Below are 12447 nucleotides of genomic sequence, written 5' to 3'. Positions count from 1 at the left end.
TCATTCTGGCTTCTCTGTGCACAATCCTGAATGCAGATCTACCAGATCGCTGGGTAGCAGCTTGGTTGGTGGCACTACACAGTGTCCACACCTGATCCATTCTCTGATCAGTGTGGTGGGCCTCCTGCAGTCAGGACAAAGTAGACAAAGTCTCTCCGCTCCTTCCACCAACTCCAGAGCAAAGCCGCCGCTATGCTCAAGGCAAACCCAACTGTCCACCAGGGTAACCTCAGGCAGGAAAACTCTGGGACAAATTGGTAGTGCAGCTGCCATCTTCCTACTCTCACGCTCCCTCTCATCATGCTGGATGTATTGGGTGGGCTCGGGGGCGTGGCCATGCCCTTCCTTCAGACATTTTGGCACCAGCGAGACCGCCATGCAGAATTTATTCAGGGTATGCTGACTGGATTTGTAGTACTGAATCTGGGCAGAGACACAAAGGCAGTTCACTGGCAGGAACAAGAAACTTGGCTCCAGCCATTGTTGGACAACTGGTGTCTGTAGATATAGTAGCAATAGTCTGCAGCGGTTGCTGTAGGCAAAAGCGAGGCACGGGACACAGCCCCTGCTGAACACTGTTGAATAAAGAGAGTCACTGGGCCCAACTACTGTTGGGATGTATTTGTAATCCACTGGACAGCAGGCTGTTTTGGTTGCCCTGGGCAATGACAAGCAAGGACACGTGGCAAACATAGATTTTAGCAGGCTTGAATAATAATAAAAAAGTCCACAGGCCTCAGCCGCTGATGGGAAACAGGGCATTTGTAGAGCAGCAAAGGGACTTCTATAGACTGGCGGGCAATTTCGGCTGCTTCAGGCAACCGCAAGCAGGACAGCAACACACATTTTCTGGCATTGAAAGGACATAGTCTCTTTAACCAACCACCTGTAGAGCAGCAAGGAAACTTTTGGATAGGCCCAACATGGTTGCTATGGGCAACATCTGTAGCTTTAGATCACAGTAACAGTCACAGCTCCAGCAGTACAGCCCTCTCCACTCCTTCTGCCAGATTCCACGATACTTTCACTGCAATAAATCACTTTTCTTGACTCGTTGGTTGTCTGTGTGCTGCTTTTACATTACTATCTGTCTGTTTTTTTCCCTGCTTTTCAGGGAGAAGAAACTGGCAGATTGCTATTCCCTGAATACAGAGTTCTGTTTGTTTGTGTGTGATTGGCCACAGCTGATCTGTTGACTTCAACCAAAATCATTGGCTGCACTCAGCTGCCAAGCTTGTGCTGTGTCCAATCACTGTGGGGTGGGCAGCAAGCGGTTAAAGTGGTTGTAAACCCTGGAAGAATTGGGAGAACGGGAGAGGTCTGTGTGTAAACAGCACAGGTCTCTCCCCTATCAGCACAAAAAGGCTGCTTTGTATTGCTCTGCACAGCAGTACATTTTGGGCTGAATTTATGAAGAAATTTTTTTACATTTTTTTTACTGGTTATGTTTTATAGCAAAAAGTCAAAACGTCAGCCACCAAACTTTAATGACTTGGAGAGGATCTGCCAAGAGGAATGGGCCAAAATCCCTCCTGAGATGTGTGCAAACCTGGTGGCCGACTACAGGAAACGTCTGACCTCTGTGATTGCCACCAAGGGATTTGCCACCAAGTACTAAGTCATGTTTTGTGAAGGAGATCAAATACTTATTTCCCTCATGAACATGCAAATCAGTGCATAATTTGTTAGACATGCATTTCTTTTGTTTTTTTGTTGCTATTCTGTCTCTCAGTGTTACAATACACCTACCATTCCATTTGTAGACTGATCATTTCTTTGTGAGTGGGCAAACATTCAAAATCAGCAGGGGATCAAACACTTCTTTCCTTCACTGTAGGTGCTTTCATAGCGTGATTCAAAATCCTAGCGATATAAATGAAAATTATAATTATGCAAGGAAAATATAACTAACTCTTATGAACAAGTCCTAACATGCCCTATTATTTTATACATTTACAAAACTGACCCTGCAAAGCATACAGCAGCTCATTCAAAGAGTTGTAAATCTTTTGCTTGTGTAATCCTCGTGCTCACAAGGTGACGTTATGTCACTAAGTAAAACATTAGCCTTAGTCATCCTTCGACATTCCAGCTTCATGTCGCCTATAAAATTTATGAACTTTGCCAGAGTTTACAATACTAACAATAGGAAACAATGACTTCATTACATTTATTACTATGATTTTTAACATTGTTAACATTGTTATCTAAAGTTACAAATTGGGGCATAATTATAAATAGAAAAGAACCACATTTAATCCACCTATGTAGACTTTTTTTTTAAATCCTTAAAGTGATACTAAACCCTGTACCCTGCATTCACCATAACTGGTCTCCCACAGTACACACAACATGGAAATGCAATTATTGTAGTAAATATAAACTGCTAAATACCTTTTCTCATCAGCAGTTAGAGCAGTCTTGTGACTTCAGCAGGGCACTGGTTAAACTTCTAGGAGGAGTTTTCTTTCTGCTCTAGGGGGATGTGAAACCTCTGACCCTCTTTCTGGACAGTGATGATTGGCCCTGTGCTGATCAAATGCACTCTCTTAAGAAAAAAAAAAACCTCTCTGGTAATACACACCAAACTGAGCATGTGCACGTGACTATGGATTCAGTCTGTATCAGGTGGTCATTTCAACAAGAGGAGGGGAGAGGAGAAAGGGTCAAATAGCCTTTTTACACAATGAAGAGAATTAACCCCTTAGGTTCCACAGTGAGTATAACAAGCATGTTTTACTGCATTTTTGCAGACTGATTTTACTGTTGTGGGTTTAGTAACACTTTAATGTGACACTGTTATTAATTTAGAAAGTTAAAAAAAGCCTCTCTGTAAAGAAGAGACTGCATATTCACCTGTGTTGTAATGATGTGGGGGCCAACATGAGGAACCACAGATGACAAGACATCCAGGGGACTGGGCATCTGACACTCCAGGAAGTGGGTCAGATTAAATGATTCTCCAAGCACACTAGCTCTGGAAGAGAGAAAAGTTTGGTAACATGAGAAGGGGGCAGTATAATGTCTCTTCTTTACTGGGGAAACTGTGAGGGGGATTTACTAAAACTGAAGCACTCAGAATATGGTTCAGCTGTGCATAGTAGCCAATCAGCTTCTAGCTTGTTCAATTAAGCTTTGACAATAAAACCTGGAAACTGATTGGTTACTATTCTGCTACTTTCTAAGTTAATAACAGTGTTGTTTAAAAATCCAACTCCAACGAAAAGTGCTTTTAATTTTGTAGTAGGAAAGTATAAAAAAAGCTAGAAGGAAATCTAGATTTAAAGGAGTTATGTGATCACAATATACAGTACATTTTCATTTTATAGCACCAACGTTGTAAAAGCAATGCAAGCAATTAATTTTTACAATCGAGTATAATTTTTCTTGAAAAATCTCCTTTCATGTTGTGAGTGCTGCCTGTTTGCTGATCAGTTTTCCACAAGTTCCTGGATTCCCTGTATGTTTTTCAGCTTATCGTCTGCTGTTTACTTTTAATTTCTGAGGACTACCTATCCCATGGTACCTTGCTGCCTGCAAACAGTCACTCTTGTATTGACTCTGCCTCCTGAAACTCCTATCAGCACCTCTGTAGTTCAGAAGACAGGCTGTGGGAAATCTGTGACACAGCAGTGCCTAATCACAGGGTATAGTGAATATGTGTCATAGAACTCAAGGAATAGTGCGTTATCAAACCTCAAAATCTTTCAAATTAATAAAGTAGGGCAAACATAATTGAAACTCAATTTGGAATAAATATATGAATTAAAATGTTGACCACAGATATATTTTAAAATGTTCTATGTGTTACGGTAAAGGAGAGCTCATGTCTTTTCCTGTTCTCTATGTCTCCCATCCCCAACGCAAACAGGAAGTAAAGGGAAAACTCCCCAACAGAGATTCTACTGGAAATATTGCTATCATTACTGTCTGTGTCCACAATTGGGGAGATAAAATCTAATTTCATGTTCTTTATGACACTTAGCAAACAGACAGGAAGTGAGGTGGCCTTGCCTGGAGTGGACTAAAGGTGTGTAGGGAACCCACAAAGGAGCCATTGAGTGAATAAACCCTCTAAGACTAATCTGGTAGATAGACTACTGGTATTACCACTTTAACTACTCTAACACACCCCTGCTCAGTGAGTTAGACAACACCAGATGGAGTAGAAGCTGTAGTTCTGTTAATATTGAACAGCTTAACTGAGTATAAAGTAACACAATCAATGAACAAGAGAATGCAATTAACACTATACAGAGACCTTTTCTGCTACAAAAAGTTTGTGGACAATAAAGCAAAGGGTGACCAGGCCTAATTTTCACTAGAAAATAAGATCAGCTTAAACTGTAACAAGACCACAAGGGGTGTAATAATGGTGGCTAAGAAATATAGTACCAATCCCTCTGGAGACTATGCCACCATTAGAGCCCTGGAGTGACCCGGCTATGTTCAAGTCTGCCTGCAGACCTTCACTGTATACACATTGAACTATCCTCTGTAAAAGGAATAAGGCTGGGACAAAAAAGGTCTGTTGGGAGAGTTGATATGGAATGAAGAATTTAGTTTTGCTGACTTTGTTTGGGCCCATACAGTGGTGCACTATATTGGAGTTCAATGGTTTTCACTTGTCTAAAGTCAGAAGGACAACTGCAGCAAAGGTAACTGTAGGGAATATAACTCAGTGAAGAGCTCAAACCAGTAACAGAGATACTGTAAGTTCAGGAAGGGGAGCGAGGTTTCCAAGACTGATACTGAGTCAGAAAGGTAATTCTGGATGTTTGAGGCAATAGCCTTGAGAGCAGACTGGATGATTTCCAGAGAGTGGAAGAGTAAAGCAGTAATGGGCTAAGGTTTCAATGTCTGCTGTACAATGTGTGAAATGGGTTAGCAACCCTCTCACCAAACTTCTGCACTTCACCTGTAAGTTCCACCGATGGAGGTGCCCATCATCAACTGACGACTTTGGCAAACCCACATGGCCCTTCTGGAACAGCTGAGAGTGGACTGGTGATCCCTTTCTGTGTCTCTGGAACAGCTGAGGGTAGACCAGCAATCCCGCTCTGTGTTCCTGGAACAGCTGAGGGTAGACCGGTGATCCCTCTCTGTGCCTTTGCAGATAGCACCTGTTTGCCAGCGTGGCCTATCAGACTCAGCACTCCATCCCTCACACCCAGCTTCTGCTCCGGTCTGATGCCAAGTGCCCTGAACCCTCCCTGCCTGTGAAATTATACATCTGTAGATGCACTAAGGCATACACGGCATTCCAAAAGACATTTGTCACTAAATGACAGTTCCAATCCCTGGCCTGCAACAAGGTAACTGGGGGAATCCAGTGCCCCCACAAAAGAAAAAAATGCATACCAGGTCCCTATCTAAGCATGGAGCCTGGCTTGCCATAAATGGGAGTGGCAGTTAGTTTGCAGCCCCCTCCTGAACCAGACCAGACCACATCCCTTCAACATTGGGAGGGTACCCTGCCAGGGGGGATGCCCTAACTACACACTGAGCCAAGGGCTTCATCTTCACAACCTTGCCCTGATGTTGTAAGGGGGTCTGGAGGTGAACTTAGCATTATCCAGAAGCTCCCTTTGCAATAAGGTAGCTCCCAGATATCCAACTCCCCCAACGTGAATGAGTATGGATACTCCAATTTACTTAATCACAATATTGTAGAATGTAAATTAAGGCCAGGTTCACACCTGCATGTTTTTTGTATGCGTTTTGCAGGAACACAGTGCATGCCATTTAACATGATTTCCTATGGATCACATTCACATACAGTTGCAAGAAAAAGTATGTGAACCCCTTGGGATTACGTGGAGTTTTGCATGAATTGGGCATAAAATGTGCTCTGAACGTCATCTAAGTCACAACAATAGAAGAACACAGTCTGCTGAACATAATACTACACAAACATTAGATGTTGCCATGGTTTATTTGCACATAACATGTAAACATTCACAGTGCGGGGAGGAAAAAGTATGTGAACCTTTGGACTTAATAACTGGTTGACCCTCCTTTGGAAGCAATAACCTCAACCAAACGTTTCCTGTAGTTGCAGATCAGACCTGCACAACGATCTGGAGTAATTTTGGACCACTCCTCTTCACAAAACTGTTTCAGTGTAGCAATATTCTTGGGATATCTGGTGTGAATCGCTCTCTTAAAATCATGCCACAGCATTTCAATCGGGTTGAGGTCAGAACTCTGACTGGGCCACTCCAGAAGGCGTATTCTGTGTTGTTGCAGCCATTGTTTTGTTGAATTACTTGTATGCTTTGGGTCATTGTCCTGTTGCATCACCCATCCTCTGCGGAGCTTCAGTTGGCGGACAGATGGTCGTACGTTTTCCTGCAAAATATCTTGATAAACTTTGGAATTCATTTTCCCATCAATGACAACAATCCGTCCAGGCCCTGAGGCAGCAAAGCAGCCCCAAACCATGATGCTTCCTCCGCCATGTTTTACAGTGGGGATGAGGTTTTGATGTTGGTGTGCTCTGCCTTTTTTTCTCCACACATAGTGTTGTGTGTTCTTCCCAAACAACTCAATCTTGGTTTCATCTGTCCACAGTATATTTTGCCAGTAGTGCTGTGGAACATCCAGCTGCTCTTTTGCAAACTTCAAACGTGCTGCAATATTCTTTTTGGACAGCAATGGCTTCCTCCGTGGTGTCCTCCCATGTACTCCATTCTTGTTTAATGTTTTCCTTATTGTAGATTGTCAACAAAAATGTTAGCATGTGCCAGAGATTTCTGTAGGTCTTTAGCTGACACTCTGGGATTCTTCTTTACCTCATGCAGCATTCTGCGCTGTGCTCTTGCAGTCACTTTTACAGGACGACCACGCCTAGGGAGAGTAGCAACAGTGCTAAACTTTCTCCATTTGTAGACAGTCTGTCTTAACGTGGACACATGAACATCAAGGCTTTTGGAGATACTTTTGTAACCCTTTCCAGCGTCATGCAAGTCAACAATTCTTGATCGTAGGTCTGATGAGAGCTCTTTTCTGCGAGGCATGGTTCACATCAGACAGTGCTTCTTGAAACTAGTAAACCCAAAACAGGTGTGTGTTTTTTAAGGGCAGGACAGCTGTCAGCAACACATCCAATATCATCACACTGATTGGAGTCAAGGTTGGTTCACTCCTGGCTCCAATTAGCTCTGGGAGAAGTCATTAAGCTAGGGCCTCGCATACTTTTTCCTCCCTGCACTATGAATGTTTACATGTTATGTAACGAACCTCCTGCGGAGATGTCCCTGACCATGGCGTCAGACTGACGCCACCTGGTCCTGTCATCCGCAGTGGGGGCACAGAGAGTTCCCGCGCTTGCGGATGTCCCTGGACAAAGGTCGCGCTCACGAGAAGCGCGGCCCGTGTCTAGGGAGCTTGCCTCATTTCCAGGCGACGAGGCACGCCGACCCCGACCCGCCCACAGTTGCCAGGATGACCGGAGAGCATCCTGCATCAGCTTAAGAAGGCTGATGCCGGGCTCCCCGATCATCTTCTCCACTGCGCAGCCATCGAGGGAGCCCAGCTGCGGTTAACTCTGTCAAAGACCCAAGGATACGGGGGGACCCCGCACACGCTAACCCTGCCTGAGACCCCCAGCTAGAGGGGGGAGACCACACACGCCAGCCTGCCTGAGACCCCCAGCCAAAGGAGGGAGATTGCACATGCCAGCCGGCCTGAGACCCAGCTAAGGGAGAGACCACCTGCCTACTCCAGACCCCAACAGGTACCTGTGTCATACTATCGTATCCCTGGGAGACCGGGCACCCTGTCGGATCTGTGAGTGTATGCTTTCCCCTGTTTTGCCTGAACTGTTCCTGAGCTGTTCCCCCCTGTTGGATTACAATTTGTCACAGAGACTTTACCTTTGCCCCTTGGGGCTGGACTACAAGTGCTTTGCCCTCGCCTTACTATTCCCCTAGTGGGGAGGGCACCCACTTTGCAATCCCCCCTATTGAGTGACTGTCTGTTTGCCTCAAAGCTTTGTCTGTTTGCTATCTGCCTCGTGTGTTCTGTCCTGCCTACCCTCCGCCACATATAATAAAAGCCCTGGGTAAGCGGGGAAGAACTTCCAGTACGCGGTGACGTCATTTATGGGTGCCATATTGGATCACCTTTTTTGAATGCGCATGCAGTATACCCATAGCATGAGGTAGAAAGCTGTCATTATATGAACAAAACATGAGTGGGCATTTGTTTGTTATTTGAATTACATATAATTATTAAACATAATTGCGCTATGGAGGATCTTATTGTCTCATTATGATCCTTTATGGGAGAGTGGTTTTGCTGACATCTATGTGGAGGAGGCTTTGAAAGAGGAGCATATACCATCATTGAGGGGGATCCCGTAAGGAATTAATACCTGCAAGGATCGGTGTGATCCCAAAAGTGAGCTGGCCCTTTGTGGTCAATGCAAGGAGGTGAGGGGGCATAGTGCCCACTGAAGGATTGACACTATTGCTGTGACCACCTACACGTATCTTCACTTGCATGTAATTGAAGTTGGAGCACGTGTCATATATAATTATTTTGGACTTTATTATTAACTATATTTGGGGTTTTTTATTATATGTATATATTTATGTGACACTTAGCACGTTTTGCATTATTTATATCCCCATAGTGGGATTCACGTTTTGCACTAACGCATATAAGAATATTGGATCCCTCAATTGTGGATTAAGAGGGGATTGAGTGTATGTGCACTTATTGATACCTATTCACTTTTATCATTTTATTGCACTGATTGATTGTGAGAAGATCATAAAACGTTATATTATTATTTCATTTGAGTATATGATCTGCCCGAATGAGCAGTGTAAGAAAATACTTGAGTCTGAGCTGCTCCCATAAGACCTAAAATCTATGTAAGTGAACCGATAATTGTCATCTTCCACTGCAAATAACACAAATGGAAAATATTTTTTATAGTTATAAAAACTGCTGCCACTAGCTACTGGCTTTATTATGTGAATGTGTTTCCCATCAATAGCACCCAGACAATTTGGGAAATTACAGCGCTCTTGGAACACAGCAGCTATGTTGCACCATTCTTCCACTGTTGGTTTCTTGCAGGCCACATCCTTCAGTACCTCCAATAGGACAGTGCAGGTATCACGGACAATATATCTTGCAATTGATTTCCCCACCATGAAGTGAAAATGTAGACTGGCTAAAGAATGTCCTGTTGCAAGGTACCTGCAAGGAAAAATATTTTTATTCAATGTTTTGCAATTAAAACGTTGCGCACAAGATGGTGTAGCAGAGAAGACTCCTACAATAAACAGCTGCGTATGGAATGGCAAGCAAGGAGTTGGTCTGCTGCAACAAATTTTACCCCCTTCCGGGGGCGGACTGACAACTCATGGGGCCCCAGGGCAATAGGGGATCATGGGGTCCCTGTGTCCTTGTCCAAACTCAAAAAAGCCTATGAAAAAGGTACCAGGGGCATCTCATGGGGCCCCCTAATGAACCCGGGCCCTTGGGCAATGCCCGAGTTTCCAAATGGTCAGTCCACCCCCTATCCCCTACCAATTTACTAAGGAGCTGGAGTTCCTCAAACTGCTCCTAGAGATGAGAAGGTAATCTAGGATCATAGCATCATTACAATCATATTTGTTTGAAATAAAAATAATATTTGGAATTTTCAAATGTTCCTTCTTTCTGTATTTGCAGCACTGAGAGCACCTGGTAATCACAAGCATGTGCAGAGGACCCTAGGGAGTGTCCTTCAACACCCCTAGACACCCCAACTACTGGTTCGCCCGTATCCAGGGTGACAAGAGGAGATGAGGGAGGAGGAGGAGGTGGAGGAAGATTTGAGCAGGCCTGCAGCACCACCGTCTACATCTCGGAAGGGAGGAGCATCAAGAAGGATGACTCCATGTCAAAGTGAAAAAATGATGGATACATTAAATGAGCTGGAGCTCTATTTAAAAACCAAATGTCTTTATCCCAGCAGTACGAAAACACACTAGTCCCCTTTTGTTGATCAAGTTCCTATTGAAAGACAGGGGGAGATGAGAATTGCAATGATACAGTGCCTGACCTCCTTCATTCCCTCTGCTAACCCACCCCCAACTATAAGCTTGCCTCAGCAGACACCACTTCAGGCCTCTTATGTATCATACTGTCAGGAATGGACTGGCCAGCAATGGTGGGACTCACCTGCCTTTTGATCTGCAGTACCAGGGCTGGCCAGCGGATGCTCCCAGCAATCAGAGACTCAACTTTGCAGCCAGCTAACACCTGGAACTGATTATGCTGGGGTATTTAAGGGATGGCCAGACCCACAGACTCTGCCTCGGTGTTGTGTTTGTCCTGGGCCCTGTATCCTGTTTCTGTCCTGCAGCCTGTTTCTGAACCGCTGCTGACTTCTCCTGCTCTGATCCCGGCTCGTTCCTGACCATCCCTCTGCCTGACCCTCTGTACCACGCTGCTTGCTACCTGTTCTAATCCCTGGCTTGTGACCCTGACCATCCCTCTGCCTGACCCTCTGTACCACGCTGCTTGCTACCTGTTCTGATCCCTGGCTTGTGACCCTGACCATCCCTCTGCCTGACCCTCTGTACTACGCTGCTTGCTACCTGCTGAACCTGGCCTGTGACCCCGACCAATCTCCGCTTGCTTGTATGTACTGTTATCTGTGGGTGGTTGGTTTGGTTTGGTTTGGTTGCACTGTATTATGTTTTAGTATTGCACTGCGTTTATGTTTGTATTGTTAGTGTTAATAAATTATATTATTTATAACATATCTGAGGTCTGCGTTTCCCTGCGTCAGCCACACACCTCTGGTCACACCTGGGAGCCCTGACACATACCCAATGCATGATGCTTACCAAAGTCCTGTATGGCCAAATTATCACGCGCTACAATATGACTATCATGCTTTGGCAACACCTATGGAGCTCATGCCACCACCAGGGCCACCTATGTCCCGCTTTGTGCTGGAAGGACAAAGTCCGCACCCAGTGTGTTCACCTGCCAGTGCTCCCCAGAGATACATAGAACCTACACACTTGCCCCAGCCCCAGTACCTTGAGCAGCAAGATGTCTCCCAGGAGGAATGAGTTTATCAGACCCTATACATTTTTTTTTATGTCATAATATGTTGGCAACAATGCCATTTTGTGTTTATTTATAAAAAAAAATTAAAAAACATTTTCAGAAAAAATCGTTCTAAAGTTTTATTGCATTTTATTATTTTAGTGCACAAAAGTGTGTGTTAAAAAAAATAAAAAGTTTTTTTGCAATTCAGTATAAGTTGTCTTTATTACTTATACAGTTTAGAGTATAAACACTTACCTTAACCCCTCCCGGCCCTTTAAGAGTTTCAGAAGCCGGGAGGCGGGACGGGCGGGGTTTAGGGATCATGTGACCATCGTGACGCGCCGTCACGGCGGTCACATGATCGGGAAAGGTCCCGATCAAAAGAGCAGAGAGGAGACCTTTCCGTGAGTACCGGATATGTGTGCTGGGAGTGCGCATAGCACGCGCTCTCAGCACATATGTTTTTTCTTACCTGAACGCAAATGTGTGGCTGCTCGGCGTCTAGGCCCAGACGCCGGGAGGCTGCACATTTGCGTGTGGCCGGTGTAAAGGGGTTAATGTGATCATCAGCCTTTCTACCGGTAGGATGGAGTTCCGGAAGAAGGTGTTTTGTCACTCCAGCTTGCTGCTGAGTAGACCCAGCAATTCATCAAAACTGTTAAAAAAAGGGTTAGTGATTAAAAAAAAAATTAAAAAAGAAAAAAAAGGTGTAAAGAAGAAAAACAAGAGAAGAAACACAAAGCAGGAAAGCATAAGCCATAAAAAACCAAAGAAACAAAACATGTGGTGGAAGCGGGAGGGGGAGGTTACGACAAACGTATGTATCTACAGGAACAGTTCTAAACTTGTGCTCGCCTTTTTGTAGACATCCGTTGGGGTTGGAAAAATTTGTCCTCGTGCTCTAAGATCGTTATAAATGATCCAAAATTGTCCTCTCTGCTGTCTATTGGCTATCACTGGATGTATCCAATATCTGCGTCTTCTCCTCTGTTCCTCTTTTTCCTGCATGACTGTAGCTGTCAATGTGGCAATTGCCAAAAATAAGGAGATAGCAGCCATGATGTGTCAGATCTGCAACATTTGAGATATAAGTGAGTAAACATGCCATCTGACATCCTGTGACATCAAACCAGTGTCTTTTTCTTATTGGCCAACCAAATTGGAAAAAAAATGCAAAACGCATCAAAATACATGAAAAACACGGGAGCAAAAATGCGCGGCAAAACACACTGCAGAAACATGTCAAACACAATCTGCATAGGTGCGAACCTGGCCTAACACACGCTGTGATAAAGTAATTTATTAAAAATAAATAAATGACTAAAGAAAGAAATAAAAAAAAATTAAAAACAAACATGCACAAAGCAATCTTTTCCCGTCACA

The 12447-nt window shown here is 44.3% G+C and overlaps 1 pseudogene; it reads right to left on the bottom strand.

Annotated features, from left to right (window-relative positions):
- On the bottom strand, positions 1–12123 carry LOC149451176 (uncharacterized; annotated as a pseudogene).
- Positions 12124–12447: the final 324 nt, after the last annotated feature.

Source organism: Staurois parvus, unplaced genomic scaffold (assembly GCF_062004578.1).
Source record: "Staurois parvus isolate SC_StPar_1 unplaced genomic scaffold, SC_StPar_1.0 ptg000548l, whole genome shotgun sequence".
Classification (NCBI taxonomy): Eukaryota; Metazoa; Chordata; class Amphibia; order Anura; family Ranidae; genus Staurois; species Staurois parvus.
The sequence above is the reverse complement of the archived record's forward strand: the minus strand, read 5'-3'. Positions and strand labels throughout refer to the sequence as shown.